Raw genomic sequence first — 17,636 nt, forward strand, 5'->3', positions numbered from 1 at the left:
TTATAACACCTTGCACATCTCTCATGGCCGGTGGTGAGACTCTGAGGGTTTTCGTTTTTTTTTGTGTGTATCTTGTTGTTGTTGTCCTGACTTGAAAGGCTGAGTGCTGACAGCTCGAGTATGATTTTTATTCTTCAGAATTGGAGCCGTAACGTTTACTCCCCACCATCATGGGGCTCTTATTTGTCAAGTGTTATCACTCAGTGTGTATCATGGGGGGGGGGGGGGGTGACTGTGGATTTTGGGTTAATTTGTTGCAAAGTGGTGAAGAACAGTTTAGTGTTTTGACATGCAGAGCAAACGTACACACAGCGCAGGGGGCCTCCGGGGCTGCTCGTCATTACAACGTCTGCGATCAAAGTGCGCCGCAGCTACGCGCCACCGACGGCTACAGATGGAGTGGAAAACCTCAACGATAAGATGCCCCTGGCAAACATGTCCAAACCCATAACACAGCAGAAGAGAAAAAGACATTGACACAAACACACATGTATATACATCAAAGACCTGCACACAACCTTCAAACAGACAGCGAGACAAAGTAAAGCCGTAATCCTTGTCTCATAGCCTGCTGTTGTTTTTCCCACCAGTTTTTTTTCCTCTTTTTTAGGGGGGGGGTGAAATACTTGGGCCGATCTCAGCAGCAGATGGGGGGGCACAGCTGGTGTTCCCCTGTGCCACACAAGTAGTGCCAGTGGAGATGGATGTTGAGGGTTAATGTATGCGGGCACACAAAGGGAAACACGCTTATACAGAAACAAAAAATAGCTGTAAGAATTTGTGACCCTGGAAGTCCAACGTTTGTTTCACCCCGTGTGTTGCCCACAACTTCCAACCAAAGCTAACATTCAGTACACTGCTAAAAAAAAAACAAGGGAATGCTTTTATCACACGTCTTTCCTGGTGTATATTGTATAATCTGTTGAGAACAAAAGGACTTGGACGATGGAGGACAAAATGACTTCACAATCGATGGCTGGATTTAAAGTCTGACTGTTATTTTAAGTATAAAATACATATTACTATCTTGAATTTGATCCCTGCAACACATAATGTGACTCGAATGTGTAGAGTGTATGGCCCCTGTAGCGTGTATGCAATCCCAACAATGTCTGGGCACGCTCCTGATGTGTCTGCAACTGGTGTCAATCAATCAATCATTTTTTATTTGTATAGCATCAACTCATAACAAGTGTCATCTCGAGACACTTTACAAAAGAGCAGGTAAAAAGACCTTACTCTTTGTCTGTTAACATTACAAAAGAGCAGGTAAAAAGACCTTACTCATTGTTATGTTACAAAAAGCAGGTAAAAGACCTTACTTATTGCTATATTACAAAGACTATCCTATCCATCATGAGCACTTTAGCAAAGCAGCAAAAGTTACAGTGGTCCTGGGGGATATCCTCCCAGACCTGGATCAGGGCATCAGTGAGCTCCTGGACAGGCCGTGGGGTTACTTGGCATCATCGGATGCACGATACATAATGTCCCATAGGTGCTCAGTTGGATTTAGGTTAGGGAAAGAGGGTGGTAGTCAATGGGATCAATGCCTGTGTCGTCCAGGAATTGCCTAAACGCTCTAGCCACATGTGACCGGGCACACCAGGAGAAATCCAGGGCCCACAGCACCTAACAGCAGTCAGGGTACCTTTGGTTATGACATGGAGGTCTGTGTGACCCTTACAAGGGATGTGCCTCCCCAGACCACCCTTGACCCGACGCCAAACTGGTCATGCAGGATGATGTTACAAGCAGCTTAACGTTCTTCACAGGGTGTCCAGACTCTTTCACACCTGTCACATGTGCTCAGTGTAAGCCTGCTCTCATTTGTATGCCCTCAAATGTCAATCCCCGATGCACAGTGCTGGGCTGTGAGAACAGGTCCCACAAGAGGAAGCCTTGTGGTGTCTGTTTCTAAAAGTTTGGTCAGAAACATAAACACCAGTAGCCTGCTGGAAGTCTTTTGTAGGGCTCCCGAAGGTGCTCCCCCTGAAACTCAACACCCAAAGGAGCAGATAGCAGTCCTGCTGCTGAGTTGGTTCCCTTCTTCGGCCCTGTTCAACTCTATTCATATAACTGCCGGTTTTCTTGGCATCTCCTCCATGGTCTTGAGACTGTGCTTTGAGACACAGCAAACCTTCTTGCCTTGTCTGATTGGGCTGCAGGTACTACCTTATGCTGCAAGTAGTGACAAGGATACTAGCAGAACACACAACTAGAGAAGAATCAGTTAGAAAGGATAAGGAGAGAAAAACTGTCTCTCACCACAACATTGCAAAACCATTCCTTTTTTTTGGGTCTTCCTTTTGCCTCTCCATTGCACCAGTTGTCACTTTTATTTGCACCAAAGCAGGTGAAGCTGGAACACAATGACTTGTGCTTCCTCAATGACAAATTTGATATCCTCGTTTTAAGTTTTGCTGACTTTTAAGGACGACGATTAAGTGGTCCTTTAATGTTTTTGAACAGTGTATATCACTATCCAAACGACAAACTAGAGGAGAGCATACAAAGTTCTGTAAAAAGAGTAACCACAGTGTCACATTTGATGTGTTGGACAACTGGCCAAGCTGGGGGAATTGATGACAAGATACACTGTAAATACTAACATTGGTTTTACTTAGAAATAGTGAGTTGACCTAACTCAGTTTTTATCATTAGATACCAGACGTGACTGCACTGCGATCTGTTGTTCTCAAAGGAATTCCCATTGTAGTCTGTGATGACCCCAGTGAATTCTACAAGACATCTTATGTAAGTACTTTTACCGAAGTAAAATTGTCACAATGTCATAATTTTACATTTCGATTTGATGCTAGTCACAATCAAACAAACCTTTTTTTCACTACCACAGCATAACAAAATGACTCCCTGGGGACAGATTTGTTATTAGCCTGTATGTTAGAAAGGGTCACTAAACACTTACCAAAATTACTGTAGTCTAAATTGATCAAAGTCTCTCTCTCTCTCTCTCTCTCTCTCTCTCTCTCTCTCTCTCTCTCTCTCTCTCTCTCTCTCTCTCTCTCTCTCTCTCTCTCTCTCTCTCTCATTTATCTTTTATTTGGCACTTTTTTTGTACTATTAAAAACAACACAGCATTGAAAGTCTGCTCTTATTTGATCAAGTGTACATAATATAGAAGGAACTGTGTTGTAAACCTCTTTAATCACAAGAGATCATTTACTTTTTTGTGCATAATGTGTGTCTCTTTGCAGGAAATGCGTGATGAGGCCCTTGCGTCCATCCCAGTTGGCATACTGACTGTTGTCACTGAAGATGATCCTCAGAAGAGTCCAAGTGCCATGCACCTTCAGCCAATCTCAACTGCCATTGTCCTTGAGGGCGGTATTGTCATGGACGATATTAAGGACTTGCCGCTGGCAGTTTGCCTACTGTTTGGGCTCATATATGCATATATAGGTTATCTGGCCGTTGAGTTCAGAAGAGTTTTTGAACATGTAATCACAGGAGCCTTAATTTACACGTCTTTTTATGTGTAATCAAGAATTTTAATTCAGATTTTTGTAGCCACATGTTAGCAAATGTTGTTTGTTCCTCCAACAGAAAAAATGTGACAGTGTTAGTTAACATACTACATTTAGTAGCTGTTCATTGATGACCTTTGACAAAATAAATGTTTTTTGGCAGCTGAATCTACCAAAAAGTGTTCAGTACATTGTTTTAAGGGGATTATTTGAAAGATGATGTCAAGTACATACAAATGAATGGTTGAATCATGACAACATAATTAGGTTCAGTGCAGGTGTCGCTAATGGCATTATCAATACCTCCATGTTGCTTGAGGGTCTCACAATGCTGTGGCTACATGACACTGAGGCGTCTTGAACAAAACACAAGCTATATGCTATTCACGGTATTTCTTTTGAAATTTCTGTGTGTGTGTAGAAGAGGTGAAAATGTTCTTAATACAGAGAGGTCACGCTGGTTCAGGTTGTCAGTCTTTGTTTGGCTTGTTGGGTGTCAGCTCTTAACTGTCACAGGAATCTTTTCATGGCTATAAAAAACCACTACTTTGTCCAATCTGACAGGTAGAATAAAGATTGTAACATACAAGAATACGTCTTCCATCTTGGTAAGGATATTCATCATTTTTCTGTTACGTTTTTACTGTGTAGGTGCAGGATTGTGCAGGTCAGTGTTCTATGACTTGACAGAAGTTCCTTACAAGAAAAAGCCCATGATTTGTATGCCTCAGAGCAGGAGACCGCTGTAGTCCAAGCCAAAGCCATTATGTTTTCAGATTCTCCATCTGCCAGTACTTCCAATTCTGTCCTACCCAATATCTCAGAAACACCTTGAGGAAATACTTTCAGATTTGGCACAAACATCCCCTTGGACTCTGGGATGAATTGATTTAAGAATCTGGTAATTAGAGGTCAAGGTCAGTGACAACGTTTTGGCAAAAACTCAAGAATTCAGAAGCTAATCATGAGAAAATGTAAAAAAAAGTATTCTCTTAAACATTTATATCCTCTGTACCCTTTAAGGCCACAGTTTTGTAGGATAATGTGAGTGGATGCAAATTGCAACTTGAGTTTTTTTGCTGAATATAATTCACAACTATACATATCTGAAAATGAATGAAAACCACCTTTCCGTAACCTTCCCACAGAACGAGGTTAAAATTAAAAAAGTAAACTGTGGTAGAAACTGGGCTCAATTCGGCTTGAAATCCTTCCTCTGCATCATCACAGCAGTATGAAACACAAAATGAAATTCACAAACGCAGTCCCACAGAGAAGAACATTGAGTCACATTATCACAGAGTGGATCATAGTGAAAGGGGGCATATAGTGCACTTGAACACATTCAGACTCCCGACTGTGCTGGGGGCTCAGTGTTTGGAGCAGCTGGGCAGACGGTGGTTTGATCAGTGTCTGTGCTGGCAGGGAAAAATCTGGCATAAACTCTGGTCAGAATGGGATTCAACTGTGGAGCTGAACTGCATGCGTGGAGTGTGTGCAAAATGTGTTCCTTTTTTTTTTTTTACATCAACCTGGATTTTTTTTTATAATGAGTACCCTAAAAAATGATGTATCTGTAAAGAATATGAAAATATATGTTGATATCTAAAGATGAGTCAATCAAATTATAAGTACCTATGGAAAATCAAGACAAATATAAAGTGAATTCTCATTTTTGTCAACTAGCGGACTTTTGGTTGGTCTTCTTGCACTGTCTTTAATACAATGAAACTGCATTGATTTATCAGACACAAAAGAGATTCAGGCAACGTTTACAAGAATACAATCCACTCTAAAAATAAGTGATTTTTTTCGTTTTCATAATAGTTCCATTTTCAGACGACATTGGCTCGGCAAAAGCGACTAAAAACATAATAGTATACATGCCAGGCCAGCGGTTGGCATACGCTTCCTTCTGCAGAGCCATGAGGTGTAACAGTACAGAAATGGCTGACGCACAAACATTTGTGTGGATGGATGATGGAGGTGAGGTTGCCACTACAGGTCACCCAAAACTACAGTTCATTTCAAGAGACTGTCATCTTGGAGTCATGCCAGTCAGCATTTGCACAAACAGACCTCAGGAGTACGCCATTGTTGTTGTTGTTGTCCACCTACTCGGGCATGGCTTTTGTCTGGAAGTGTATGTGTGTGCACAATGTCTCAGTTTTCAGAGTAACTGTTTGGAGCCATTTCTTAAAATTTGTATTTTCAGGCTCCAAAGACTCCGTTGCCGTGCAAACAAACAGTCAAAAACGCAACAAAAGGACTACTTTTTTTTGGCTGAAATCATTATTGTGAAAACGGGGCCTCAGTTTGACAGTGAAGATTACACACAGGATACACAAAGTATGTGTTCAAGTTTGGTTGCATATTTTTATTTAAATCATTTAGGGTAGGAGTCCTATATTCCTCTATTTATTCTGGCCTCTGGGTCCTCGCTTGCCAGAATGGTGCAGTAGTACCTTCCTAATGAGAGGGATCTGAGTGCCAGCCCTGTCTGATGAAACGCCTGCGCTAAGTGTCCAGGTGAAATCACACTTTTTTACTTGCTCGTGTGACCAGCTGGTGCCCCGCGAAGCTGCCATTTCCCCTGGCCTCTCTCCCAGCCCCCTTAGACCAAGATGAGGCTGGTGACGAGTGTTTGCAACCACAGCTTCCCCTCATCACGTCTGATGAGGCTAAACACCTTTCTCTCTTTGATCAAGTCGAACCCCAGCTGCCTCCCATCCAATGAGAGAGCCCAATTGATGTTAATCAGTTAATGGTCAATGTGGGCAGATGGGGCAGGTTGACAGAGATTCGGTGTGACAGTATATAAATGTAGGGGAACAACAGATTAAACACAAGATACATAAGATATTAGTTCTTAATAAGAGACATCAGGGGGTTTGTGACCGCCCTGATCAGTTGCTGTCAGGATATTTGGAGGCAGATGAGTTTATACTGAGCCTCACTTACCTCAGCGTCTTATGGATAGGTTCATCTTGGTCCAAAAATGAAGTGGCATCTTCTTTGCAGTGAAAAGTCTTTTGGATGTATGGGGCCAATGGCGACACTAGGCCCATCACAAATAATTTGTTGTAACAATATACAAAACAAATCAGAGGAGGAGATTTCATGTTTTGATATAGTACTGAAGTCTACTACCTAGGCTGTAGGAGTTGAAAATGTAATCCTCTATTAAGAATGTCATCCCGACATAATCCCAGTAAACATGTTCCAAAACATGCTCCCATTAACTATTCATAATGGTAATAGTTATCTCTAAGTAACCCAAAAAATGCTTGATTAAAGAAGTCAAACTTTGCTTTTTGAGGTCCTAACTTGTGATTTAAACTTGAAAACTCATTAATGTTATTATAGTTCATTGTAGAAAGACGTATCTATAATGAATGTAGGTCTACTTTAAATTGTAGAAGTATGTTAGACTATAGACAGAATAATCTCAGCTCTCAGCTTCTACTTGTTCTACTAATGTTTGCACATTGTCTTCTTCAATGTTTTCCCCCATTGATTTCAGTGAATTTTCTTGCCAAGACATTTTCTGATTGGGCGTTGCTACCTCACTTCTGCTTTGTGTCTCAACTTCTTTTGGGTGCTGACTCAGCTTTTAAGCCTCCTAGAAAAACAAAATTGCAAGTTATTCTACTGAAGTTTTTTTTTTTTCCTTGCCCATTGCAATCACACAGAGTTTCATGAACAGAAATCTTCAGTCCCCGAGGGGATCAATACGGTGTAACTGCACTCCAACCCATAATGTGGTGGTATGGAGGTAGCAGTAGGGATAAACACCAAATGTCAGAAAGTTGTGTGGGTGTATTTCTGGCCATGGCTGGAGTCCAATTTAAAAAAATAATTAACTTCTAGCTTTATTTGTGGAAGGAAAAAAACCAACCAACCTAAAAGACCTCTTGGTTTATTGTTTGGTTCACTTCTCCAAACTTATGAAATTCTAAAGACCAGTTAAATCCTCCATATTGATTTGTTTGCTCTCCAGGGGTGTATTATAAGAGGAGGTACTGTATGGATTAGAGTGTATGTCAGTCACTTGGGTTTGTCTTCACACAGTGAGCATAAAAGCAAGATTTAAGGGACCCTTGTTCTACCTTCATTTACTGTCATTTCACAAAGTGCAGCATCATTTCACTGCTGCTGACAAGAGAATTGTTTGATTTAGATAATCCATCATAATGACCATAAAACTCTTTTATTGGTTGTGTCATTGTTTCTCTTTTATTGTCTTTCCTTGAGCTGTGGAGTTGAGTGTTTAGTTTTTTTTTCTTTTTCTGACAGTGCACACATTTTGTTCCACTCGTCTTACTGTCAATCATTTGACGCCCACGGGGGAATAGAAAAAAAGGGAAGTCTTCGCCAGGAAACAATCCCCGGGAAAATATAATCTCAAAAAACGTTGCCACAGCTCTGGCTCTTTGTTTGAGGCTTCTTTGGCAGTGAATGGTTTTGAGAAGAAGTTTGTGCCTTAGATCAACAAAAACGACGAGACAATGAAAACTTTAATTACAAAGGCGTCATTTTGGATTGGGTCAAACTAAAGAAGTATTACAACACATATGGTAACTGACACTTTTTGAGTAACTGATAAGACTTTGAAAAGGCTTCAAAAAGACTGACATCTTGCACCTTACACATTATACACACAGACTTTATTATTTATCAAAGAGTAAGGTCTGGATCTTCAGCATGGGATGTGTTCTGGTTTTTATTTGTAGTACATTTGTAGTCAATTGTTTGTTGACCAATTACATAGCGGCAGGATTTGATGTGCAGGACAAACAAACGGTACATGTGGACAGCAAAAAGATGAACTGAACTTAATGACATACCAGCCCCCTCCCATCGGCTGTGATCTAATAGTGATTTATTAACCTCTATGAACAGATATCTGCATGGACATGAAGCTGAAAATCCATTATATACATCAAACATTTCAACTTGAGACACAAATCTGCTTGACGTTGTGTCGCGAGAGCCAATCAGCGTTTAGATTCCCTGATTACCTGAAATGCATCAGAAGTGATCGATCGATTATTCTTCTCCTACGGGGGACAGACCTGACAAAGCTTGACTTTTCCCTTTTTACAAATCTGCACTATGATCTTGTTATAACATCAAACTTAAATCCTTTTTAACTTCAAATAAATCACAAGAAAATTGGTTTAATTTTTGGTCTCATACCGCTGAAGTGAGCCAGAGTGAAGCTAACATTCTACTGTAAACTTCAGACTCTACAGATGAACGGGTGCTACTCCCACAGATGTTATTGGCCAAGAACTGACAGCCTTTACATTGCAGAAGTCAACAGCACGCAGAATAGGAATTGTTGGTTGGAAGTTGTAGAACACTTACTGCTGGCTTCACAGGAATTTTCCCGGGGTCCATGTAGCCCAGGGTCCATATCAGACGAGAACTAATAATGATTGCAGATCGGTTCCAAGAATACTTTTTAGTAGACAACTAGATTCCCGTTAAGAGTAATTCCCATCATACTTTTGGTGGAAATTTACAAGAACAAAAGCCAAGCTTTTGTACATGGCTTCTCTTTTGAGTGCAGTGGTGTGATCGGCAGTGATTAAGGCTGCAATGGTAGCTGGGTAAGCTTTACAAACCTAGTAAGGGAACCATTTCCTTCCTGTCCAATTTCATCTAAATTCTCAGGGTTTTATTCTGACATTGGTAAAACTGCATAACACTTGAAAGTTGTTTGTTGTAAGGCCTGCATTAGTCTCCTATAGAACTTAATTTTCTAGGGTCTCAATATCGCCTCTGCTGCCCTTGAAGTCAATTGGATCTGGTCTTAGATTTCCAAACTCTTAAACGTTTCTCAGCTGGATTCCTGACACTTTCCTCCGGGGGATCGGCCACCGGACACTAAATAAATCGGACTATGCTTATACAAAAGGAGTGTTTGGAATTTAACCATTCCTAAATATACTTTCTGCGGTTAAACTTGTAAACCAATGCCAGATTATGAATGTATTTCCGTTATTAAAGTAATAATTTCCCCCCCCCCCGTGCTCACTTTGAAGTAGACTCTGTGAAAGCCACTATAATCTGATTTCAGCAAAGCATGATTTACTGAGAGGAAATGCTACGACAAGTATGGAGATCAAGAACCCTTTGAAGCCCGGCTCACAACACATGGATCCAGACCTAAATGCTTTTTCCCCCCTTCTCACTCTTTATGATTTACTTTCTTCTTCAGCCAAAAGAGGAACATTACAGTATTTATTACTTGGGCTCTACCTTTTTCCTTTTTTAGGGTCTGAATGACTAGTATGTAGAACATTTGGATTGCTGTTTTATGTTTCTGTAAAATGGGCTGCAACTTAATCTGTCATCTAGATTAAAGAACGTCCACCATAATGGATTTATTAAGAGGCTGGCTCAGATTGTGATTCGGAGTATCTGACACCAGTGGAAACCTTATTGTATGTCCCCGCTGTGGATCGGCGGTAATTGGGCCGGAGATTGTCGAGAGCCTTTCACGTCTGGAGAGGCCGTACTAAAATATTCACAATAGAATAGATGTTTTTTTAGAAAGAACTACATGCCAGCTTTAACGAGGGCTGCTCGATTCATGCTAAAATGTGAATCACAATTTTTTTCCCTCATTTTTTGAAGGATTTATAAACTGAGCCGTGGTTTGACTGAAGGCATGTGTGGGAACTGTGGAGTCACCGCACTAATCTATAGAACACAGGGGAAGCTCTGGTTTGTCTGGGCAGCTCTCAGGTGTAGATGATTTAGTGATCAACCCACGCAGGCGTTTTAACTCATTGCCTAATTAGAGCTGTTTTCAGGTCTGTGTGGGGGTGTGCAGTCTGAGATTGATTGACAGCTTGCTGCCTCCACTGTTCTTTTTCTTCCACCTCTAGCATTCTTGTAAACAGCCTTTATATAAGGGCTGGCAATATATCAGCATTTTAAGCTGTATTGTTATTTAAAGTTCGATACAGGATGAGTCAGTACAAGTTAAATTAATAAAGTTTTGATGTTTTGGTAAGTTACACAACATGTTACCTACATAAACCTATGTCTTTTCTTTTATACACTGCTTTAAAAACCACTTTAAAAACTGAAATCTAAGTAAATGTATTTAAAACCTAGTTAAAATATATTCCCTTTTTAAAAGACACATTTTCATGTCAAACATCTTATATTCTGAGATATTACTAGCACAAAATAAGGCCTGCGATGCTTATAATAAGTAACAAATCTTACTTAAGTTTCTTGAAATAAGACAGTACATCTCATTTTAAGAAACGGAACAATTGCAATATGACAAGTAAACAAAGTTTAATTTTTGCAGTGCATCTGTTTGGTAACCCAAAACTGAAGATGTTTCCCTCTGACCTTCACTCCCAATCTTGATATTCAATCAAACACAGTTTACAGCCCAGGCTTTTATTCACGCTAATTCTATACATATACCCTGCCTTTATTTGGGACAGGCCTGAATATGAGACGGGCCTTTAATTATTTTCTCAAACAAAACTCCTGCACAGCAAAGATGGGAAATAAAAATAGTAAATTTACACCAAAAATAATATCTAACTGTGCACAAAAGTAGGATTGACTCCGGAAGAAAATGATGTACACATCTTAATCCTTTGCCTTTTCTTTTTTTTCCCTTTCTTAATGCCGTTTTATATATAAGGATTTTCAGAAAAATCAATGGGGCATTTGAATGGAATGAATTTACTTCCTGAACCAGAGGCACCGAAAAAGTGGGTCACTGTTGAGCTTGATAGGTGTGAAAGGCCCTAAGTTACAAAGTTACAAGTACTCCTTCTGGGAAAGCTGAATACTGCACAATGAATGAAGAAAAGCACAGCTATGTGAGAGCCTGCTGGATCTATTCAGATATGTTTAATTGATTCAGAAGTCTGTGTTCTATCAAATCATGCCAAAAAGAAGAAACGTCTGAGCTAGAGCTTCAAATTTGAGTTTTCACTCTGCAAGTTTCTTTGTAAAAATTACCTTTGTTTCAAAGCATCAGTTTGCTTGAAATTGAAACCATTTGAACGTAATCCAACCAAACAGAGAATTGCATCATCTTCTCCCATGCAGTTCAGATCAAAGAGCGATCAGCACACGTGTTCAAAGTTTGAAATACCCGTGAGAGTTAAAGTAACTGTTCTGCAATATTTATTTTTTATTTTTTGCATGCTGCATATCACTCCCAGGACTTTTTAACTGTATTCATAAATCTGAGTATGTGGTCTCATGTGACAGGCCAGCATCACATTAAACTAATTAATCAGGGGAATGTTTTGAAGCTTAATTGCCCATCCCTGGACGTCGGTACAGTAGGGTCGAAAAAATCATTACATTTATGAGATTATGCCTTGCTAATTTTATCGACAGGGCCCGGGCTTTAACACACAAAATAAGCTGAGCTCAGCAGGCTGACAGAAAAGGCAGATTAAGGAAGCTGCGTAGGGGGGAAAAAAAGAGAGAGAGCAGAAGTGATTTATAGATGTGGTCTAAACAAGGCCAGGCATGAGGTAAAGATGGTCTCTACACTCCTCTATAGATCTAATTCTCTTGTCACTCATATGGAGTTCACTCATGATGGGGCTGCACTGGGAGGCATTTGCATTTTAACTAGTAATTTAATCTTGCATTGAATGCTAAAATCTAAGGGGAGGATTGTCTTTGATCGAGTGGCAGCGGCCTCTCACTCTGACACTCGGCAGCATCCCGCACACCCCGGCACGTTCCTATGACAGCCTCCATTTTTCATAATTCTGCCGTTTGATTACAAACGGCGTCATGATTGATGAAGCCCCGGCGGTTGACTTGAACGCATCACATCGGCTCTTGAGGTGGGCTGGCAGGTTTGACATGAGGAAGTGGAAGGGAAAAAAATTCTGAGCAACTCACTCCCCTACGATAATGAGATCCTGGAGAGATCCATTGCAAGACGAGGGCCTGCAGTGGAACAAAAGGTGCAACAAATTGTTCCTGACCCAACGCCAAGTCAGGCTGACCCTTTTTTTTCTTCAGCGTTCCCTGTGCACATGGCTGCAACATGACCTTGTTATATTGAACGTTTAACTTGTGAGGTTTTTTCATTTGTTTTCACGTAGGTGTATTATTAGTGACATTACTTAGAGCGTGTGTGAAGGCCCACGACTGAAGCGCTTGTTTTTCACATGCTCTAGTGCTCTCTGTGGAGTTTTATCTTGTAGATTTTTCTTGTTTCTCGGAATATGTGGGAGTCCAGGAACATTATGTGGCAGAGAAGTCTGCTCTGACCATGTAGTGCATTGCTGGATGTTCTAAAAAAAAACAAAAAACGATACTTTACAGGATGCCTGAGAGCTTTGTTTCGAATAACTTACCTTTCTCCCACAGTGAAGGTTTTTGACAGGCACCGAGGAGGCAGGAAGAAAACAAGAAGGCAGGAATAAATTACTCCATATCTGCAGAGACAAAAGGTTGTCTTCCGTTTGTTTAAAATATGTGCAGACACAAACATTAGGCACCTATCAAATTTATGGCTGCAAGTATTTTTCAGTGTTTTGGCAGCTTTGCTTCAGATCTGACAAACAAAATCTCTGCCCTCACTGTTCTCTTAGTTTACAAAGTCGCTGTTAAAGAAGCAAAGCATATTTTACTTCTGAAAGATGTTGCATGGATGATGTTTTCTAGGCTTTTGATTTTTAAATCATAAAAGTGGGGGGAGAAAAATCCAGACTCACTTCTAGTACATAAGAAAGATCCTGTGAAAAAAACACTGAAAAGAGAATAAGGGGCTTCTCATCGACAAAAGGGTCAAACAGTTCAGTGTCCGGCTGAACTCTTTGGTAGACATTGTTACCACAGATGTATGAAACAACTGGAAATAAGGCCAGAAGATTTAAAGCTCCTCCTACTGAACAACTGCAGTGTACGTCATAAACCCCATGAGTCCATTTTTGAATTAAATATGTCAATTGTTATTTTCTCCAATTCAAAACCTGTCATGATTGTTTTACCACGCTGATTAATGATCAATTTGTAGTGTTCTTCACCAGAGTAGACAGAGAGAGGAAACTCAAAGAAAACTAACACAGGAGTCTGTGAGTCTCTGCTGCAAACTGACACAAGACTGTACTGGACTGTCGACCTGAGGGATGTTGACATTTTATCTGAGTGTTAAATGTGTTGTTAGGTTAGCAAAAGGGGCGAGTTGTCAATGTTGCATCTCCTACAGATCCCCAGCACAATATGTCAGCACCTTTTTTGGGGGGGTATTTTGGCTTCAGTTATGTACAATGGAATGGGATGGGGATGAGTCGTCCATATTAACATACAGTCATTGATTGGGAGGTACCACTTCTATATCCAGTCCAAAACAAAAAAAACATGTTCCTTTTAAGACCATGTCATGAGCTAATTCCTTAGCTTCCAACAACCACATGTGGCAGCTCAGTGGATGCAACAAACATTTGGTTGAGCTGAGGATTGTGGGTCAAAATAGACAAAATGCTGTGATGGCTATCACTTTTTCAAAATTCCACCGTATCAAGTACAACATCTGGTTTTCTTCTATTGGAAATCAGCTCCAGAATGAAGCAAGTGCTCTTATGTTAGAGACGCTTGAACAAGGTGGCTGTTAGCTAAGCTAGCATTGAGGCTAAAGGCTGTACACTGTGCAGCTAGCCTGGTTCCTAAACTTAAAATCAGCCTCAGGACTGCAGTGAAACCGCTGAGCTAGTTTATTGTGTCTTCTCACTAATTAAATTGGTATAAAGTTTGTCGTAGTTGGAAACTGTGGCTGCGTACAGTTTGCTATGCTACGGTGAAACAACTTGCTCTATGGATACATTCTTACAAATTCATACTTTCAAAACCCAACAAAGATTAGGATGCTCTTGAGTCACAAATACATAAGCCATTCGTGGCAAGTGAACAGGCCTTAGTGAGAAAATTGCGAATATTTCTCCAAATGTCAAACAATTCCTTCACTCATGAAATAATTGAGCTGTTTCCATGTCCACCGAAAGCTGAAAGCGCTTTAAAATACCCTTCACGCTCGCCAAACACCATATCCACCTCACTCAGGTCTCTATGCTCAGCTTGCTCGGGCTGTAGTAATTGTATTTTTTCTCACTTCTAGCAGCCTGTTTCTTGTTTCCAACCAATTTTTCCCACTCTTTTGGATAATAATAATGATCCCGGGGTCATGGCGGCATTATTTTTTACAGCGTGTCAGGGCACTCTGACCATGACCCTTACTCCTGGTTGCATTTTACTGCTGCAAATTTAATGTTTTTGCTCACTCTGTGTTGTATTATTCATTGTAGGCTTTTCTGCTAAATGGCCGCTCATAAAATATTAATGGAAGATTATTGATTCCTTTAAAACGGTGCAAAATTATTAAGAAAAGATGCACATACAAAGCTGCATACTTACATTAGGTTATAAAGACAGTGTTTTCCCCACTGTGGCAGCTCAACCTTTTTTTCTTCAGCCATGCAGGAGAATATCAGTGTCAACAGTGTTCAGTCACCCTGCCTGCGCTTATCAACTTACCCTTTTCCCATTTCCGCCTTATCGAAAATAATTATCTCTATTCTCCGGGCCCTTGGCGCTCAGGTTTTTTTCTTTATTTCCCACTGTAACCTGTTATCGCATGTTGACTGGCACGCAGGATTTATGTCATTGATTGCCCTCCTAACATGCAACCCCAATATGGTTTATTTCTCAATCTCTCCACACCCTCGTGATTCCTGCCTCTGTTATCAGTCGCCGGGCCGCTGGAAAGATACCGCAGGGTGTCTGCTGCGGTGTGGTTCAAAGGCGAAGAAGCCAAAGGAGTCATCTCACCATGCCTTTTCTTCTGGGATGACAGGCCAACGACCGGCCTTTTAATTCAATGTGTGTCAGAGACAGAGAAAATGATGATTTTGTCATTTGTACCGCAGGATACATGTGTCAAATACTTTTTCCACTAATGCTCAGAATATGATCTCAGACAGATTATACCCAATGGAGACACCTTCAAGCCTTGCTCAGTCTACAGTAGTATTCGGGACAATTTGTATCCTGCTTTACCCTTTCAAGGTTGGGAGGAGGACTTGGCTTATGACCGTAAGGGGAGAACACACTACCAGAAAAATAGGCTGATATTGGACCCCTTCCAACAAAACAAAGTCCCAGATCTTATATGGTTCTTGAGATTATATTCCCAGATATTATGTGGTGTGAGGTGTGTTTCAAGTAATCCAATCTGCTCTGAAGAAAGTCAGGGTCACACTCATTTCCCTGAGGGCAGCCAGGCACATACTCTGTGGAGCCGTGGAACGAAAACAGTAGTCAAATGGGAAAAGAGCTGACTGAAGAAGGGAATGCAGCAATGTACAGCCAGTATTTACGCAGTCTCAACTTCTATCATAGTTGTACTTTTTTCTTTGTGAATTTGAAGTTAAAATTAGCACAAAATATGAACGCCAGATCTTCCTGCCTGTTGTCCACTATCTTTCTTTGCTCTCAAGTTTTGTTTGACTGTTAGAGATTTTGCAAGATTTTCAGTTTTATGAGTCAGGGGTCTGCTTGGTCATGAATCTGTGAGTGTGTGCTGTGCTGTTTGCAGTGGTGATTCTGGAGTCTTTTGGGGCCCTAGGCAAACATTCACAAACATTCACAGGTATGTTTACCTGGAAGTCCTCTGTGCACTGTTTTGCTGTATTTTGTGTCACTTCTTAATGTTTCAGTATGAAACAGTACATTTTGCTCCTGTTATTTCCATCTATATTAAAAAGGAAATATTCTTCAGAAAAGGTAAAGGGGTAATAATGGATTTGAAGTGTCTAAAAATGTAAATTCTGGTTGGCGTTTTTTGTTTTGGATTTTGAAAATTTAAAAAAATCAGAGAATCGAAAAAGACCAAGTACTTTGAGTTTTCTGTTGTATCTTTCATCACAAGAAGTACACTGATTTCCACAAGTCTCCCCCCCTTCGTCATAACCGTCGGTCCCCCCTAGGGGTCCCACACCCGGCTTTGGTAATCACTGATCTGGTACGATTTAAAAAACCTTTCATTGTGCTCCAGGCTTTAGTCCGTACCAATATTTGACACGTGTGATTTGGTAACATGAGGGCTTTACAGATCGGAAATTTAAACAACAAACACTTTACAGACTCATTGAATGATCTCAAAGCACTTTGTAAACCTGTGTTTTAAAGGTGCTATATAAACTTATTATTTTGAAATATTTTGATCATTTCGAGGGAGAAGTCAACATTTTAGCCCTGAGGCTAATGTGAGCGAACATGGAACTGTTGACACAAAGAGGTATAATCTCAATTCCAGTTCTGACAGACAAATGGAAAACTTCCTTTTAACCTAACACCTGGCATCTGACTTGTTGAGCATTCTGCTTTTATCAGAGACGAGAGTATTACAGCAGGTTGAAGTCAGTCATCTTTTTTTTTTGTTTACATCTGCTTCCCCTACGAGATCCTGTGATCATGTGATACGATAATCTTAATCGATAATCTTAATAGTATCCTGTTGTGAGGGTAGTATATTTATTTTCATATCTTGTTGTGTGTGTGTGCATGCTCGAGATAAGAGAGAAGAAAAATCTGTGAAGTGTTGTCCTTATGTGCTCGATGCAACCTGGTTTTTAAATCATTCAGGATTTCTAAACCCCTTTAGTCGGAGCTTGGTCTAATTCTGATATATTTGATATTTACTTTGAAGAGGCGGATGGATCAGTCGACATACAAAACAAAAATCTCATTAAATTTTTCCTGACATGTTTTCTGATTTTGGAATGAACACCATCCTTCTTACCTGTGAGTGTTTCCACTGCTCTTCTTCAGTTTAGCAGTGCGAAGATTATTAAAAGGACATTTTTAGTAAACGCTTCAGCATTAAAGCAATAACATTTTACCACTAGGACACAGCTCTGAAGGGTGTCGAACATTTGCTTCTTTCAGATTCACTATGGAGCGTTGGATTTGGTCTTGTGCTCGCTGATTTATGCCCGTGGATCATCTGATTTTTCTTCACTCTTCAGATTTTTTCGCTCATGTAAACACAGGTTGGTGTCATCTTCATTCACATCATTCAGACGTCGGGGGACACTCAACATTTAAAGCTTCATTTATTAAAAAAAGGAGCATTTC

The sequence above is a fragment of the Labrus mixtus genome, chromosome 19, assembly GCF_963584025.1.
Source record: "Labrus mixtus chromosome 19, fLabMix1.1, whole genome shotgun sequence".
NCBI classification, from domain to species: domain Eukaryota; kingdom Metazoa; phylum Chordata; class Actinopteri; order Labriformes; family Labridae; genus Labrus; species Labrus mixtus.